The sequence below is a fragment of the Ictidomys tridecemlineatus genome, chromosome 2 (genome assembly GCF_052094955.1).
Source record: "Ictidomys tridecemlineatus isolate mIctTri1 chromosome 2, mIctTri1.hap1, whole genome shotgun sequence".
Taxonomy (NCBI): Eukaryota; Metazoa; Chordata; class Mammalia; order Rodentia; family Sciuridae; genus Ictidomys; species Ictidomys tridecemlineatus.
In genome coordinates, this window is record NC_135478.1 from 20,834,560 (window position 1) to 20,851,242 (window position 16,683).

Below are 16,683 nucleotides of genomic sequence, written 5' to 3' on the forward strand. Positions count from 1 at the left end.
TGAAGTGGTAGCTCAACAAGGAAGGCTTTTGCCCTGCATTCACACCTCCAACCCCAGCCCTGGGGCCTCCAGCCTCTCCTGGCCCCATGGAGGCCTGGCATCTGCACACAGGAAATCTTATCTCTACAGTCATCACAAAGAACATTCTTGGCTGGTTAAAAAAAAAAAGCAGGAAATTACAGTAAAAATATTTATGAATGAAATGAAAAACACTTCCAAAATTATTATAGCATCTCTGGTCTTTTTTGCTCTAGTTTTACTAATGCATCAGGCTGGTTGAGTTTCCTTGGAGGGAATCACAAGATGGGGGAAAAAAAAGCTCCCATTTTTTACTACCAATTATCATATGACAAATGTTTGCTTCTAAATTCAGGAAACAGCTAGGAAATGACTAGTGGATTAAACCATAAGAGAATAAGAGACTACAAATAATTTAGGCCCTTAGAAGTAGTAAATTATTAGGAAAACCTAATCCTCTTACCATGTGGGAAATGAGGCAAGGTGGAGCTTGCTCCACCTGCCTGCTCCCTCCCTTTGGCTATGCTTTGTTTTGCTTTTGAAGACTGCTGCTTGGACTCAGCCTTTGGTCTTGCAACAAAACCCTGCACTGACAGTGCACCCACTAGAGAAGCAACAGCCTGCCTCCCTCTTGCAGCAGCTGACTCATCCCATTCATTAATTTTAGGATAAAAGCATGACTAAGGGGACAGTGGAACACATTCTCTCTCTCTCTCTCTCTCTCTCTCTCTCTCTCTCTCTCTCTCTCTCTCTCTCTCTCTCTCAGAACTGGGGACAAGACAAGCTATACCCAAAGGTATATTCCCAACAGCAGGGAGCCAGGGTGAGCTGCAGCAGCCTCCTCCCCTTAAACCAGGAGCACAGTCCACATTCAAGGGCTCTGCTTCAGCATCCTGTGCAACTCCCTGGCACCAGCCTGCATGTGGCCAGCATGCAAACCAACACAAATGAGCAGAGGAAACAGAGGCAAAGGCCAGTGAAAAGCACAGCAGGCTGCAGCTGTCACATGACTTGTGCAGCTAGACTTTAACCAACTGCTTCCAGAGAAAGGTAGTAAATTCATCTGGGATTTTATCAGGGCAAGAACAAAATGGTGTTGCTATTTATAAAACACAAAGATAAAAACATGATAACCTGGGGCTGGAGTTGTAGCTCAGCAGTAGAGCCCTTGCCTTGTACACATGAGGCACTGCATTAGATTCCCAGCACCACATATAAATAAGCAAATAAAATAAAGGTCCATCAACAACTAAAATATATATATATATTAAAAAAAACTAAAAACATGATAACTCTTTAAAAATAAAAGAAGCCACAATGAAACACTCATGTGAAGAAATTACCCTACCAATATTCTTTCTAGCAACTCAATTTTTAAAAAATATGAGACTATATTCTTCATATAGTAACATTCGGTCAGGAAATAAACTAGAGGGAAAGTGAATTACTTATTTATGTGTTTGTTTTTCCCTCTTGTGGTGCTGGGGATTGAACCCAGGGCCTTGTGCATGCAGGGCAAGTAATCTACCAACTGAGCTATATGCCCAGCCTCTGGAAAATGAATTCTTGATACTAAGTATCTACATAAAAAAAACTTATGTGCTTGGCTCCTTAGAAATGATCCTGCGCTCTCTCTACTTTCTTGTAACCAAGGAGCTGCTTCTTCCTCTATACCTTTCCATCATGATGGTCTGCCTCACCTGGGCCCAGTCAGCCATGTAGAGACTGAGACCTCCTAAACCATGAGCCCTCCTCAACATACACACACAAAAAAGAGAGAGAGAGAGGGGGAGGGAGGGAGGGAAGGGGAAGAGAGAGAGAAAGAGAAAGAGAGAGAGAGAGAGAGAGAGAGAGAGAGAGAGAGAAAGTAAAAAGAAAAAATAAAAGTGGTCCTTGCATGTCCTAGCAGAGAGCAGGAGCCCTGTGGAGCATTTACATACACAGCACTGCCAGCTCAGACAAGCCTCAGCAAGGACCTTGGCAGTGCACACTCAGAGGCTGCAGTGCCCTGGTCACATTTTCCAAGTAAGTGTCCCACGGACAACTGTATTAACAAAGACTAAATGGGCCAGCAAACAAAACTGTCAAGAGCAACAGACCCACCAGGCAAGGGGGGCTAAGGGGCAGGGCTGGGAATCTGCCAAGTAATCTTGGTGCCTGTCCCACTGAATTGTGGCTCCTTCCATGTAAAATGGAGGAAACAGCAATATCAACTTCTGAAAGCTACTACAGAATTAATGAGATGGCCTGTAGAAAACACTCAGCTCTCAGTTCAGTTTTATCCCAAATAGTAAGAAACAGATATTTCATCAAAGATCTATTATATCTAAGGTTTAAAAAGTCCCCTGGGCCCAACCATGTGAACCTGCCACATGGCCAATGCCACCACCAAGATGGCTGCAATTCTGGATGCCACCAGAAGGCACAAGGTCAGGGCCCCAAAATGCTTTCCCCCATGCCCAGTCACACAGAAACAAACCCTGACATCATTTATATGGCCCTGAAGAGTTTGCAACTTCCCCTTCAAGAGAATGAGACAGGAGTGTGTTGCAGGGCAGGTGTGGGGAGGCTGGTTGTGCAGAAGGGAGAAACACAGGAAGACAGAGACACGAAACAGGGAGAACAGAGAGTCACTGCAAAAGCTTTGGGTCCCCCCCCCCATACTGGCCCAGGTCCCACCCAGGTTTCAACCTTGTCTTCCCAGTGCCCCAAAAATGGTAGCAATGATTTCAGTCTCCCATCCCTTCTACTCTTTTTCCAGGGAAGATGTGAATGAACAGTCATGAGCCCAAAGTCATTCTGGAGTCTAGAGCAGAAACACAGATCTAAAAGCCAGCACCTGTTCACTAAAGGCTGGATTCAGTGGTGCTGGGATATTTGGAGCACTTAGCAAATACTAGCTAAAACCCTACCTGCTCCAGCCTGGGAGAGGCCTATGGATGCGCGTGTCACGCTCCTTTTTCTGAGGCCTTCGGACCTCAATTCTCTGCCAATGGAATGCTCAGAAGAAACTGAGAACCAGTCCTCAAGTAGTTGCCTAATCCTAAGCCACTTCTCTAGATTTTCCTTGCCACGCTTATTTTACTTCTTCCCACACTGACACTGTAATATCACACTAGCCTGATATAAGCAAAAACTTAAAATAGGTTAGAAAGACAGGGATAATCATGTATTTTTCTGACATTTGGGATTTAAAATATATTTTAGTGGTTCTCAAATATTAAACTGGGTATTCTAGCAAGTATCTGAATGCTACCATATTTTGTGTCAATGGTATGTTCCTTTAAAAACCTAAAACACTTGCAGAAAACTACAGCTACCAAGGTCAGCTACATAACCACTAGTTCAAAAAGTAAAGCCATTAAATTATACCCCAAGGAGGCCCAATCTCTAGGACTCCTGCTGAAATAGTAACGTTTGCACTAATCAATATAAATTACGATCGATCAATTATAAGCAACCTTTTTTGTCTTCCCCTGAATACTAACCTCCTCAAGAAGTCGAGTAACAGCACCTATGTCATTGTATGTCTTAGTCATCTGGCCAACTCTTTCAGCACATAAAACTGTAAGAAACAGAAGTCACAGTGAGACTGTGGTGCCACAACCCCACCCAACAAATGGTACATGTAAAACACTGGCCCTGAAATTGTCTCTGCTTATTAGGCATGAAGGATAATGGATTTTGCTGGGTTCAACCCACACTGTACTCAGCACCCCAGGGGTCTCATGTCCCAGTTCCATTGAGGAAGCCCAGGTTTGTGACAAGGAGAGTTGTCATGGAGTTCCTATGAAGCCCTGACTTCAAGGTGAGGTCTGGTGGTGGCAATGAAAGAGGGTCTGGCCTCATACAGACTCAACAAATTGAAGTGAATGGGGAGGAGGTCAGCAGCACAGCTCCCATGAATCAATTTCCATAATTCCCATAGGATCCAGAGCCTATTGACTGGACAGATTCACATTGAGAGAACGGGAGCTTTCAGGAAGCAGCAATTGGTTTAATTACTGAACAACAACCTTAAACTGGTAATTTCCTAATAGCACAGGCCCCTTCTTCCCAAATGGCCTCAATTCTAAGCCTACGCAACCAGCGTTCATACCAGGAAACTAGGGTGATACATATATATTTTTAAAAACACTACTACTATTGTTGCTGTTGCTGCTACACACACACACACACACACACACTGTGGTTTCATTACACATACACTTCACTGTGGTCACAGAGGGGGCTCACAAGCTGCTTTAGGACTATGTGTCTTTGTTCTCCTTCTAATGAAGAAAAGGGTTGTGCAAGGAAAGAAGTGTGCCAAAAAACAAAACAAAACAAAAAACAAAAAACTCAGAGTTGTTTTATTTTAAATCAGTGGCAAAGAATTGATTTGCAGTTCAACAAACACAGAGAAGGTAGCACAGGTTTTCTTCTACAGGGGACACAGAGTGAATGTAAATGGATTCAGGGACAAAGTGCAAATTTCTTAAACCTTGTCACTTTGGTGCTAAATAAAACTTCTTAGTAATGCTTCATAACTAAAACACTGGAGAATAATTCTGTTAGGAGTGGATGCTTTCTTAGTGGTCCAGCCCATTCAGTAATAGCCCATGCAAGGCATTAGGAATTAAAGTGTATTAGTAACTCATATTCAGGGGCATTACTAATGGCAAACTGTAACTGGAATTCAATAGGTCTTTAAATATTTTATTAAATGCAAGTAGAGATCATCCTAGCAAATGAGCTCAGAGAAATCTGAGCTGTTGCAATGATTTTCTAGCTTAAGGAGGAACCTTGAAATCTGGTCCTGAATCTGAAACCGACCAGACTGAGTTCTCCAAGCCAGGAGCCTGGCCCTCTGCCCCCTGCCCTCCATTCAGCACTTCCATGGCAGGATACCTCCTGCCTGCTGCAGGGATACTCATGGCCTGAGCCATTTCCCTTTCCCTTGCCTCATACAGAGTTGCCAGGGAGAGATTGGCAAAGGATATTTATAAGAGTAGGCTTAAGCCAGAATCTAATTTGATGTAGATGAAGTCCAGCTCCAATTGCCCTAGATAGTCCATCAGCTCCAGGGCACAAGAAATCCTATGTGAAGATTCCTACCACCAGGAGTTAATTTTCCTCCTGCATAGATGTGATGTTCTTCTAGAATAAGTTTCAGAGCTGCTATTTCTCTAGCATTACATTAATCAGAGATTACACTTAAACCTTTAGAGCTCCATTTGTGAACCAAGATCACTGTAATTATTCATACAGCCAGTCACATGTAACCACATGTAGTTGTAAGAAATTAGAGAGGGATCCCGCACACCCTGGAGTCAGGTTCCCTCAATGGTTACATTCTGCAAAATTATCACATGATACTACAACAGGAATACAGCATTGACACAATCCATGCATCTTTCTCAGATTTCCCCAGTTTTACCTACAGTGTGTGTGTGTGTGTGTGTGTGTGTGTGTGTGTGTGTATGGGACCAGGTGTACATGAAGCTCTGTACAATCTTCAGCCTGTGCATGTATACGTATCTACCACCACAAGGATTCCTTGTGTTACCCTTTTATAAAGCTAACTTCAAAAAGCTTTAAAATACCTTTGCAACAAAAATACACAGCTACACCAATGATCTTGCTAGCATCACTTTATCAGGCACCCACTGACACCACGCACATAGTGAAAGGAGGCTGGGGTGCCCCTTCACACCCCAAATGGCACAACTGTAGCTGGGGGGAAGGAACAGGGTTCAGGCACCCCCATAAGTGCAAGGACCTTTGACTGAATCTAATTAGACAAGTCAGAGGTATAAGTGAAAACCTAGTGCCTATTCTATTGCAAGGAAGTGTGTTATTATTCCAGTTATAGTTTTAAAAGTACATATTATACCAATTTGGGGGGAGAGAGAAGCGTATAAATTTATAGTATTCAGTAAAAAAAATTAAAGATAGCCACAAAGAAGCTGACATTTGGATACATTCACAAATTTTAATTTTCTTTTTATTCTACAATAACCATTGGGGGGATTACTTTAAATACTTTTCAGGGAAAATATATAGTCAGCCACAATATAAGGTTCTAGGGTAGTCTCCAAGCTTACTTTTAAGAGAAATTTATACCAGAAGCAATAGAACTTTTTTTTTAACAATTGACAGATAATAAGTGTACACCTTCATGGGGGTACAGTGTGGTGTCTTGTGCCTTTCTACATCATGTAGGGGTCAATTCAGAGTGCTCAGGTTATCCATCTGAGCAGATCCCACTGAGAATACGTCTATGGCCAGGTCATTCATAACCCTCTGTGTGGATTCTCTCTAGTAATCCTCAGAGCAATATCATGGGGTGGGCACTTTCACCAACACCATTTTACAAATGGAGAACTGTGGCCCAGAAAAAGGAAATAACTCGCTCAATGCCATACAGCTAGCAAGGGCAAATGCAAAACAAGAACAGTGTCCCCAGCAGGAGCATGGCTAACCCTATCGTGCCCCTATGCTGTCTCTCAGGACATGATAGTCCTTCTGATTGAACCTTCATAGCAACCCTGCATGGCAGGTGGAGTTCTAGCGGTGACTCCATAGATGTCAAGAACACAATGTCACAGAGAATGGGGAGAATAGGGCTGCACTGCAGGGACTGATCCTAGGCCTAGGCCAGTCTGACAGAGAGCCACAAAGGACACAAGAGAGAGGCCAGGCTGGAACCAGTCAACAGTGCTCAGGATGTGTGTGAACAGAGTAAGAAGCGCTGATGGTATTGGGGGAGGAAGAGTCTTGACTTTGAGGCTTAGATTTTTACAGGAGACAAAGGCCAGGAGGCCTGGGCAGGTCTCTTAATGGCTGAGTCTTGGGTTTCCTCTTCCAAGAAGTAAGGGGGCAGGGCTAAGACCAATGAGGCAGGGAAAATAAGAAACCAAGCCATTACAGTGTAAGATAAGTACAGGCTGTGCTTTTTAAGCACCAAATTTCTAGACACTAAACCTACAACAAACCGTGGGCAAGTTTTTCTCTCTGTAGGAATGATGTTTCAAATGGAAGCTCCTTTTCTGACCCAGAGAGCACTACCAAGTAAACTCACTTCCAATGCCCCCAAACAAAACAAAAAAAGAAGATAAAGGAACAGCCCCAAACCTCCATAAAAACTAACACATTAACATTATGGTCTAAATCCTAGAAAAAGAAATTAAACGTACCCTGTCTAGGTCATCAAGTAGCCACGTGACACACTTATGTAGCCTCTAGTACTAGTGAACTCACACCTAAACGGCATTCATTATCATCACCAGGCTCTATGCCCAATGAGTCAGGTCACCTGCCCTCCTGGGGTGCAAGGGAAACAGGAAAGCCAAGGAGAGGTGCCTGGGGGTTCAAGGCCTGGGGAGCCTCTCTACAGAATTTTTATCACAGGACAATGAAAAGCCACTGCAGGGTTTTTCAAAGGGAAAGTGTGAGGTTTGTATTTCAGAAAAAATTTTGATCTCATTGGGGAGCCATGGGGGAGGGGATGCAAGGCAATTTACAGTGACCAGAGTCCTGACTGCTGGACTAATCCAGGAAGGTTCTGGCTGGCAGTGGAATAGAGAGAAGTGGGCTCTTTCCCTGAGATATCTGTGAGTTCAGATAAAGCAGGAGGTGAATCACAAAGCACAGGATCTGCACCTCTTGCCAGAGGAGGGGGACAAGAGCAGTCTACCTCCTAGGTTTGATGTCCCCCTTTCAGATGGGCACATGACAAGTCAGAAGCAACATGGAACTTGCCCAGTGAAACCAAGGGCTTTGTGAAAGTCATATCACTGCAGGATGATGTGCCAGGCCCACAGGGCTGACCACAACCCATAGTGGCAGGACCCCTCCTTTCCTCCCGCCAGCATCACAACTGGGTGCCACTGGGGCAGAATCCACTTTGAAATGAGGCGAGAATCAAGTGCTCATTTTGGGGAAGGCAGACAGAGGAAGGTATCACGAGGGCAAGGTGGAATGAGTAGGCCTGGGCTGACTGATCAGAGGGAGGGAGATGTGTGTTTGGGCTGTCACGGCTAACTGGGTTGCGGGGGCACCATTCTGAGAGGTGTTTTAGTCCAAAATCCAGTAGTGCAACTTGGATGAAAATTAAACCACGCCCCAAACAAATTGGAGAATAAATGCTGGCACCCATTTTCCACCTTCTACTCACTGGCATGAGATGATAGTCAAAAAAATTCTCAAGTATCTATGTGGGCAGGCCCTGAGTAGGAACAAGTCCCTGTTCCAGGCAAAGGAACCCTGGCCAGTAGGAAGCTCAGGAGTAACTGGGGGTGAGGGCCTGGGTGCAAACCCACAAGGGAAGAAAACAACAGTGATGGGGAGACACTGAGGTGCAGGGTGGGAGCCGTGGGAGGGCTGTCTGCAGCAGCCAGAGCTGAGACCCAAGCAGGGAACTTCAGGTTTCGTCTCCAGCAACATGTTTTCCTAAGGGACCTCAGCTCCATGTCACATGTCACATTAACAGGCCTGATAAGCCCCCTTGACGCTTCCACCAACCCTATTTGTGGTCTTTAAGAAATATTAGAAAATCTCACTCCTCCTTCATTTTGGTAGAAGGAACAAATAGCTCTCATCACCTCTTTTTCTTTTTAATTGTTCTAATTTGTTATACTCCTCTCATCTCTTAAGCTAGTTCAGATAATTCAGTTTCTCCCATTAATGTCAGTGTGATACATCTATATGTTTTTGAAGTGAATAAATAAGTCAATAATTTACTCACCATACGTAAATGTATATGTTGTGTGTCTTTGTGTAAAAAAATAAAAACACCTCTGACCCTGCCTCCTCCTAACTCTAAGACCCAGAAGCCATATCCACAAATATTCTTGACTGTCCATATATTTACATTTGGGGTTGTTTGTATTCTGTTTGGCTTATAGGGTCATTACTTTCATTAAAAAAGATTTTCAATTTGTTTTTTAGAATCCAAATACTATCTAATAATTTTTCCTTCTATCATCTGTACCCTAGAATTTGTTTCAATTTATTAATTTTATTATTACAGAAAATTTTGTTTTCTATAGTTTTTAATTATAAAAAACACATGCATATTGAATAAACTTTCAAAATATATATATGCCCCTAGGATTTCTGATATGCCCAGTCAAGGCAGAACTGGTAATTAGGTGTCAGAAAAATGAGTACGCCAAGCACAGTAGCGCACACCTGTAATCCCAGCGGCTCAGGAGGCTGCGGCAGGAGAATCTCAAGTTCAAGGCCAGCCTCAGCAAAAGCCAGGCACTAAGCAACTCAGTGAGACCCTGTCTCTAAATAAAACACAAAAAAGAGCTGGGGGTGTGGTTCAGTAGTTGAGTGCCCCTGAGTTCAATCCCTGGTATCTAAAGAAAGAAAGAAAGAAAAATGAAAAGTCCACAAGGCAGTGGAAGGGCCCTCTCTCACTATGACCAGCAGCAGCAGTTTTCAAGATGAAAAAGTATCATTCTGTGTGGCCCTGGACACTCAGGGAAGGCAACTTACTACTTACTGTCTGCCCTGTCACAAGGTGGAGGGTGGAGGTTCAGAACCTGAGAGCCCAGCTGAAAAGCCTCCCATAAAATCCTACATGAGTCACCATTCAAGCCAAGTTTCCAGGCATTACAAAATAGATGTCCTTTAAACTCCTGTCTCTGTGCTTTTGAATTTAACTAGATACTACATAGATAAGCATCTTCATTTTTGCACAAACTTAATCCGGTAACTTAATTGCTTAAAAAAAATCAAACCATAAATAAATCTAAATGCTAAACAATTGTCAACTGTACCTATGACTCCTTGGAAGTTAACAAAGGAAAAAGAAAAGTCAGGCCAAATCAAGTCTCTTGACCACAGCTGTCAGAAATTAGCCAAGGGATGGGAGACACCACCAAGAACCTTGGCTCCTTCCTGCCTTGTGTTTTTGTGGGGAGTGTTGGAGTCTCTGCAGATGAAAATTGTGAATCACAAAGATGAATGTCCTTCCTTCAAAGGTGGTGACTCAGAAATGTAACAAGGATGACAGCACTGGGTCAATTCATCTTTTTCAGGGTCTGTCCCCTTATCACACAGAGCTTTGCAGCATGTGGATCTGGGAGATCCAGGAAGAGTAAAGGGTAACTATCTGGGGCATATGGTGACCACAGACCCTTGCTCCCAGGGCCCTGAGTAGAGAGCTTCCCATTCTAGGGCCAACTGAGATGGGCGATTCTACAAACTCAGGCTCACCTTCAAGACTACGGTAGGGGAGTGGGGAGGCAAGATCAGCTCAATGTCTTTTCTAGATTCATCTAGACTCCTCTGGAAGAATTTAATGACATTCTGTTAGGGTTTACTTGGTTAATCACTTTGAAAAATTCCAATTTGAACATGTGTAAGATAGAAAGAAAGTGACATATATGCCTTCATTGAAGTAATTCAAGTCAAAAGGCTGGTCTATCAAGTGTTGTCTGGAATCCTGAAAGTTTTCTGGGCTTCTCTCCCTCTCTCAGTGCAACCCACAGGTAACAGATTCTGTCATTTGCTTTCACAATAACCCAGAACTCACAATTCCCCTAGCACTGCCCAGGTCATAAACTCAAATGGGGAGTTAAGGAAGCCTCCATGAAGAAGGTGACACCAGAGGTCAGGTGCTGGATAGGCAGCTCATTATAGAGTCACACTGGTGCAAAAGGCCGAGCTGGCTGAATTAAGGTGAAAGTACAGAGTGTCCAGAAGGGCTCCTCCTATTCTGTGCTGGACACCAGGCAAAGGAGGTACCTGGCTGTGGTCCCCAGACAGGTGTCCAACAGACAGTTTGTAATTACTTGGATTTGAACTTGAGCAGAGAGGGAAGCTCCCAGAGAACGTGTTCTAGAATGTTCTTCAGGTTTCCTAGGAGATGGGGGCACAACACAAACAGCATATCAGCACAGAAAGAAAGAAGCCAGGAGGAGGCATCTCCTGATCCACCTCAGTCCCTTGGCCCCTCCTAGAGCCGAGATGTTATCAAAGCCTGTCTTCTGACTGAATAAGTCTCCAGCAGAATCCAGGCTTGGCCACACTTATAAAAGAAGGACAGAAAGCTCCTGTGTCTCTCTCTGAGAGGTTTCTCTCTACTTCAGGGAAGAAGGACTTCAACTTACAAGTGATGAGCTAGTAAGATGGGTTTCCAGTGAACACTAGAAGCTGCAGTTTACAGAACCAAATGGTTATTCTCTTCCTGACGAGAAAACAAGTGTGGAGTTGGAGCTTGAATAAGACAAACGTTGGCCTCAATTGGAACCTTTGCAGTATACAATTTTTTTCATCCATTCACTCAAATGCTATTTACTGAGATGATTGTGGTCCAGGCAGTGTGCTGCACACCAGAGATGCTGAAATGAGAGCTGAAAGGGACTGACATCAGGCTTCCTCAGTCAAAGAGCAAAGATTTGGAATCATTTGCACTTGGACACCTAGTGACATTTCAAAGTCAACTGTGCATACTTCAACTCATGGATTTCTCCTGAAACTTTATCCACCTAATACCTTCCCCAACTCAACTGATGGACACTCCATCCTTCCAGCTGCTTAGGTCAAAAGCCCTGGGACGATCTTTGACTCCTCTCACCTTCCATCTAATCCTCAGCAAACCTCTTTGTCAGATTGGCTTCAAAATGCATTTAGAATTAACCCTCTCTTCACCTCTTTCTCCACCACCACCTGGAACAGAGCCACCAACTATCCGTCTCCTGGATTATTGTGCTAGCCCCCCAATTGAAATGACTGCCTCTATTCAAGAGTTTATATGCATAATCATAGCAATGTGCTAGGGTCTTTGTTTCTAAACAGGCCTCAGGGCCATAGTTTATCATCAAGGTTTCTTTCCTTCACTACATTTTTGATCCTGGAAAGCCCATCTAATAGGCCTGGCCACATATGGCTTGGATCTTGCTAAAATGAACATTTTCATTACTCTCACAAAGAATTCTACCAACGGAGGACTAAGTTGAACTAGGTGCTGGAGGAATGAGTCACAATTATCAACCAGTAGGAAGGACTGGCTTTTTTTCAACAGAGAGAATATGAGGAATTGCATAAGAAGGGGATGGAAGATTGAAAAAGCAAAAGGGAACGTTGGGAAAACATAGTGCTGATAACCACAGGAATCAGAGCCCCCACTTCTGTAAGACTTGGGGAGCAAAGGAAACAGGTTAGAATAAAATAAACTGAGAAGGCCAGAGGAGAGGGTCCTGAGCAGGTGAACCCAGAGCTCTGAGGGGAGGGTGCGTCTCCACTTCCCTCCCTGAGCAGGAGGAAGGAGTGTTGTGGTGAGGCAGGTCTAGGATGAGGGAGAGCCATGTTGTTGCCAGGGTGGAGAAGCGCTGCTGAGGGAGACAGCTCACAGGCAGGAAGAAACAGGTCTCTTGCTTCTCCTTCTGGCCTCAGGGGTCTCCCTATCTGCAGCACCTGACACAGAAGCCTCAGCAGGGTATATAATGGTGAATTCAGAGCTAAGAGACAGAAACTTAATAATTAGATTGATTTTTTTTTTTGAAAACAATGCCACATATTTCCTTTGCTCCCCCAGTCCTACAGAATTAAGGGCTCTGATTCCCGTGGTTATGAGTACTATTGCTTTACCAATTTTCCCTTTTGCTTTTTCAATCTTCCATCCCCTACTTAAACAATTCCACAGTTAACACTACAATGCACCCAGAGGTCCCAGTTCATCAAGTCAGGGTCAATAAGGACAACATGTGGCCTGGACATCTCCTATAGATCCTGCACTTCTGTTTGAAGAAAACCATGAATTTATGTTTCTTTGCATGAGGGGTGGCTGTATCATCAAGCGGAAATGTTCATTGATGATGTTTGTTTTGCGGTTAAGTAAGAGAAGAAGGGCCCATCCCAAGGCATCAACTTCTCCCCACTGCTCTGTGCTACGAGGGGGATTTTTCTAGAAGCAAAAATAACAAATTATGTTCAAAAGCTTGATCATTTAACCAGAAATTCATTATATTTAACAAAAAGTGCTTTATACCATAGAAGTCCCCACACCAGCCTTACCTGAAGAATGGTCTGAGGGCTTACGTCAGTCTGCAAACTGTCCACAATGAGATAAGAATGGAAATTGAGAGTAAATTGTTAGATGCCTTTTGGACAATTAACATTCTCATGAAGTCCAAGCACATGACCAAGCATGTGGGTCCCCTCAAGTGTCATGGAACACTTAGGTTGAGTTGCAGGTGGCATGAGCCACTAACTAATGATCACATTACAACAAGTGATGTGTTAAGGTTTGTTTGGCAATCTTTAGTTAAGGAAAACTCCATGAAGAAGGTGACACCAGAGGTCAGGTGCTGGATAGTCACCTCATTATAGAGTCACACTGGTGCAAAAGGCCAAGCTGGCTGAATTAAGGTGAAAGTACAGAGTGTCCAAAAGGGCTCCTCCTATTCTGTGCTGGACACCAGGCAAAGGAGGCACCTGGCTGTGGTCCCCTGACAAGTGTCCAACAGACAGTTTGTAATTACTTGGATTTGAACTTGAGCAGAGAGGGAAGCTCCCAGAGAACTTGTTCTAGAATGTTCTTCAGGTTTCCTAGGAGATGGGGGCACAACACAAACAGCATATCCACACAAAAAGAAAGAAGCAAGGAAGGGGCATCTCCTGCTCCACCGCAGTCCCTCGGCCCCTCCTGGAGCTGAAATGTTGTCAAAGCCCTGTCTTCTGACTGAATAAGTCTCCAGCAGAATCCAGGCTGGGCCACACTTATAAAAGAAGGACAGAAAACTCCTGTGTCTCTCTCTGAGAGGTTTCTCTCTACTTCAGGGAAGAAGGACTTCAACTTACAAGTGATGAGCTAGTAATATGGGTTTCCAATGAACACTAGAAGCTGCAGTTTACAGAACCAAATGGTTATTCTCTTCCTGACTGGAAAACAAGTGTGGAATTGGAGCTTGAATAAGACAAACTTTGGCCTCAATTGGAACCTCTGCAGTATACAATTTTTTTTTTCATCCATTCACTCAAATGCTATTTACTGAGATGATTGTGGTCCAGGCACTGTGCTGTGCACCAGAGATGCTGAAATGAGAGCTGAAAGGGACTGACATCCGGCTTCCTCATTCTAGGGGGAAGTGATAAATCAAGTCAAAGAGCAAAGATTTGGAATTATTTGCACTTGGACACCTAGTGACATTTCAAATCAACTGTGCATACTTCAACTCATGGATTTCTCCTGAAACTTTATCCACCTAATACCTTCCCCAACTCAACTGATGAACACTCCATCCTTCCAGCTGCTTAGGTCAAAAGCCCTGGGACGATCTTTGACTCCTCTCACCTTCCATCTAATCCTCAGCAAACCTCTTTGTCAGATTGGCTTCAAAATGCATTTAGAATTAACCCTCTCTTCACCTCTTTCTCCACCACCACCTGGAACAGAGCCACCAACTATCCGTCTCCTGGATTATTGTGCTAGCCCCGCAATTGATATAACTGCCTCTACTCTAGAGTTTATATGCGAAATTATACCAATGTGCTAGGGTCCTTGTTTCTAAACAGGCCTCAGGGCCATGGTTTATCATCAGGATTTCCTTCCTTCACTGTATTTGCGTCCCTGAGGAGCCCATCTAATAGGCCTGGCCACATATGGTTTGGATCTTGCTAAAATGAAAATTTTCATTTCTCTCACAAAGAATTCCGACCAATGGAGGACAAAGTTGAACTAGGTGATGGAGGAATGAGTCACAATTATCAACCAGAAGGAAGGACTGGCTTTTTTTCAACAGAGAGAATATGGGGAATTGCTTAAGCAGGGGATGGAAGATTGAAAAAGCAAAAGGGAACGTTGGGAAAACATAGTGCTGATAACCACAGGAATCAGAGCCCCCACTTCTGTAAGACTTGGGGAGCAAAGGAAACAGGTTAGACTAAAATAAACTGAGAAGGCTGGAGGAGTGAGTCCTGAGCAGGTGAACCCAGAGCTCTGAGGGGAGGGTGCTTCTCCACTTCCCTCCCTGAGCAGGAGGAAGGAGTGTTGTGGTGAGGCAGGTCTAGAATGAGGGAGAGCAATGTTGTTGCCAGGGTGGAGAAGCCCTGCTGAGGGAGACAGCTCACAGGCAGGAAGAAACAGGTCTCCTGCTTCTCCTCCTGCCCTAAGGGGTCTCCCTATCTGTAGCACCTGACACAGAAGCCTCAGCAGGTTATATAATGGTGAATTCAGAGCTAAGAGACAGTAACTTAATAATTCAATTGATTTTTTTTTGTCTAAACAATGCCACATATTTCCTTTGCTCTTCCAGTCCTACAGAATTGAGGGCTCTGATTCCCGTGGTTATCAGTACTATTGCTTTATCAATTTTCCCTTTTGCTTTTTCAATCTTCCATCCCCTACTTAAACAATTCCACAGTTAACACTACAATGCACCCACAGGTTCTAGTTCATCAAGTCAGGGTCAAGAAGGACAAGATGTAGCCTAAAGATCTCCTATAGATCCTGCACTTCTGTTTGAAGAAAACCATGCATTTATGTTTCTTTGCATGAGGGGTGGCAGTATCATCAAGCGGAAATGTTCACTGATGATGTTTTTTTTGAGGTTAAGAAAGAGAAGAAGGGCCCATCCCAAGGCATCAACTTCTCCCCAATGCTCTGTGCCATGAGGGGGATTTTTCTAGAAGCAAAAATAACAAATTTTGTTCAAAAGCTTCATCATTTAACCAGAAATTCATTATATTTAACAAAAAGGTGCTTTATACGTTAGAAGTCCCCACACCAGCACTACCTGAAAAATGGTCTGAGGGCTCACATCAGTCTGCAAACTGTCCACAATGAGATAAGAATGGAAATTGAGAGTATATGGTCAGATGCATTTTGGACAATTAACATTGTCATGAAGTCCAAGCACATGACCAAGCATGTGGGTCCATTCAAGTGTCATGGAACACCTGGGTTGAGTTGCAGGTGGCATGAGCCACTAACTAATGACCACATTACAACAAGTGATGCTTTAAGGTTTGTTTGGCAATATTTAGCCAAAAATGCCTAAAAATCTGAGCAACTAAAAGTGTATATTTAATTTTCTAATTTATTTCTTTTACCATGAAGTTATTTTTTATCCAAGCCTTTCAAAATTTAAAGCTTAACATTATCATCTAACTTGGAGGCATAAAAATTTGCATTGTGTATTTTTCAGCCTGAATTACAGGCTGGAAAAAAAACCCCATTGGAAATTTTTTGTCAAGAAATGAGATATATCAGCTTCAATCTGGAGTGTTAGTAAAAGAGAGCTGAGAAGCTTATAAATTATCCCTTGTAAATAGGAAAGTTATTAACCTGAGCTAGCTGAAAAACAAATGAAAAGAAACATACTCATTTATTATATTATAAACCTTAATATTGATAAAACAGTATTCATTCAAAAGCAGGTCTAAGTGTTTAGTACAGAAAATCACCACTTACCTATCTTTTTACTATTTGGTTAGTTATACCTGCAGAACTACGAAAGTTGAATTTAACAATGAGTCTCCATACTAAATGCCCTAGGCACATTTTCAATGAATAATGGGTACTGTCTTCATAATGCTTTTAGTTTTCCCTATGTTTGTTCCTATATTTTAAAATGCAATTTAATGTCTGTTGAATCCAATTAAAATTTGATATTATATTATATTTTAGTTTCCTTTGCTTTGCATTTTATTTTGTCTCATAATTTGGTG

The 16,683-nt window shown here is 43.2% G+C and overlaps 1 protein-coding gene across 1 annotated transcript in view; it reads right to left on the minus strand.

Annotated features, from left to right (window-relative positions):
- Nucleotides 1-3,565: 3,565 nt before the first annotated feature.
- Nucleotides 3,566-16,683, minus strand: part of LOC144375031 (trafficking kinesin-binding protein 1-like) — a 55,687-nt gene continuing 42,569 nt past the window's right edge. The window contains exon 5 of the transcript XR_013434335.1: nt 3,566-3,583. The gene's annotated coding sequence lies outside the window, so the exon portion shown is untranslated. The remainder of the gene's footprint in view (nt 3,584-16,683) is intronic.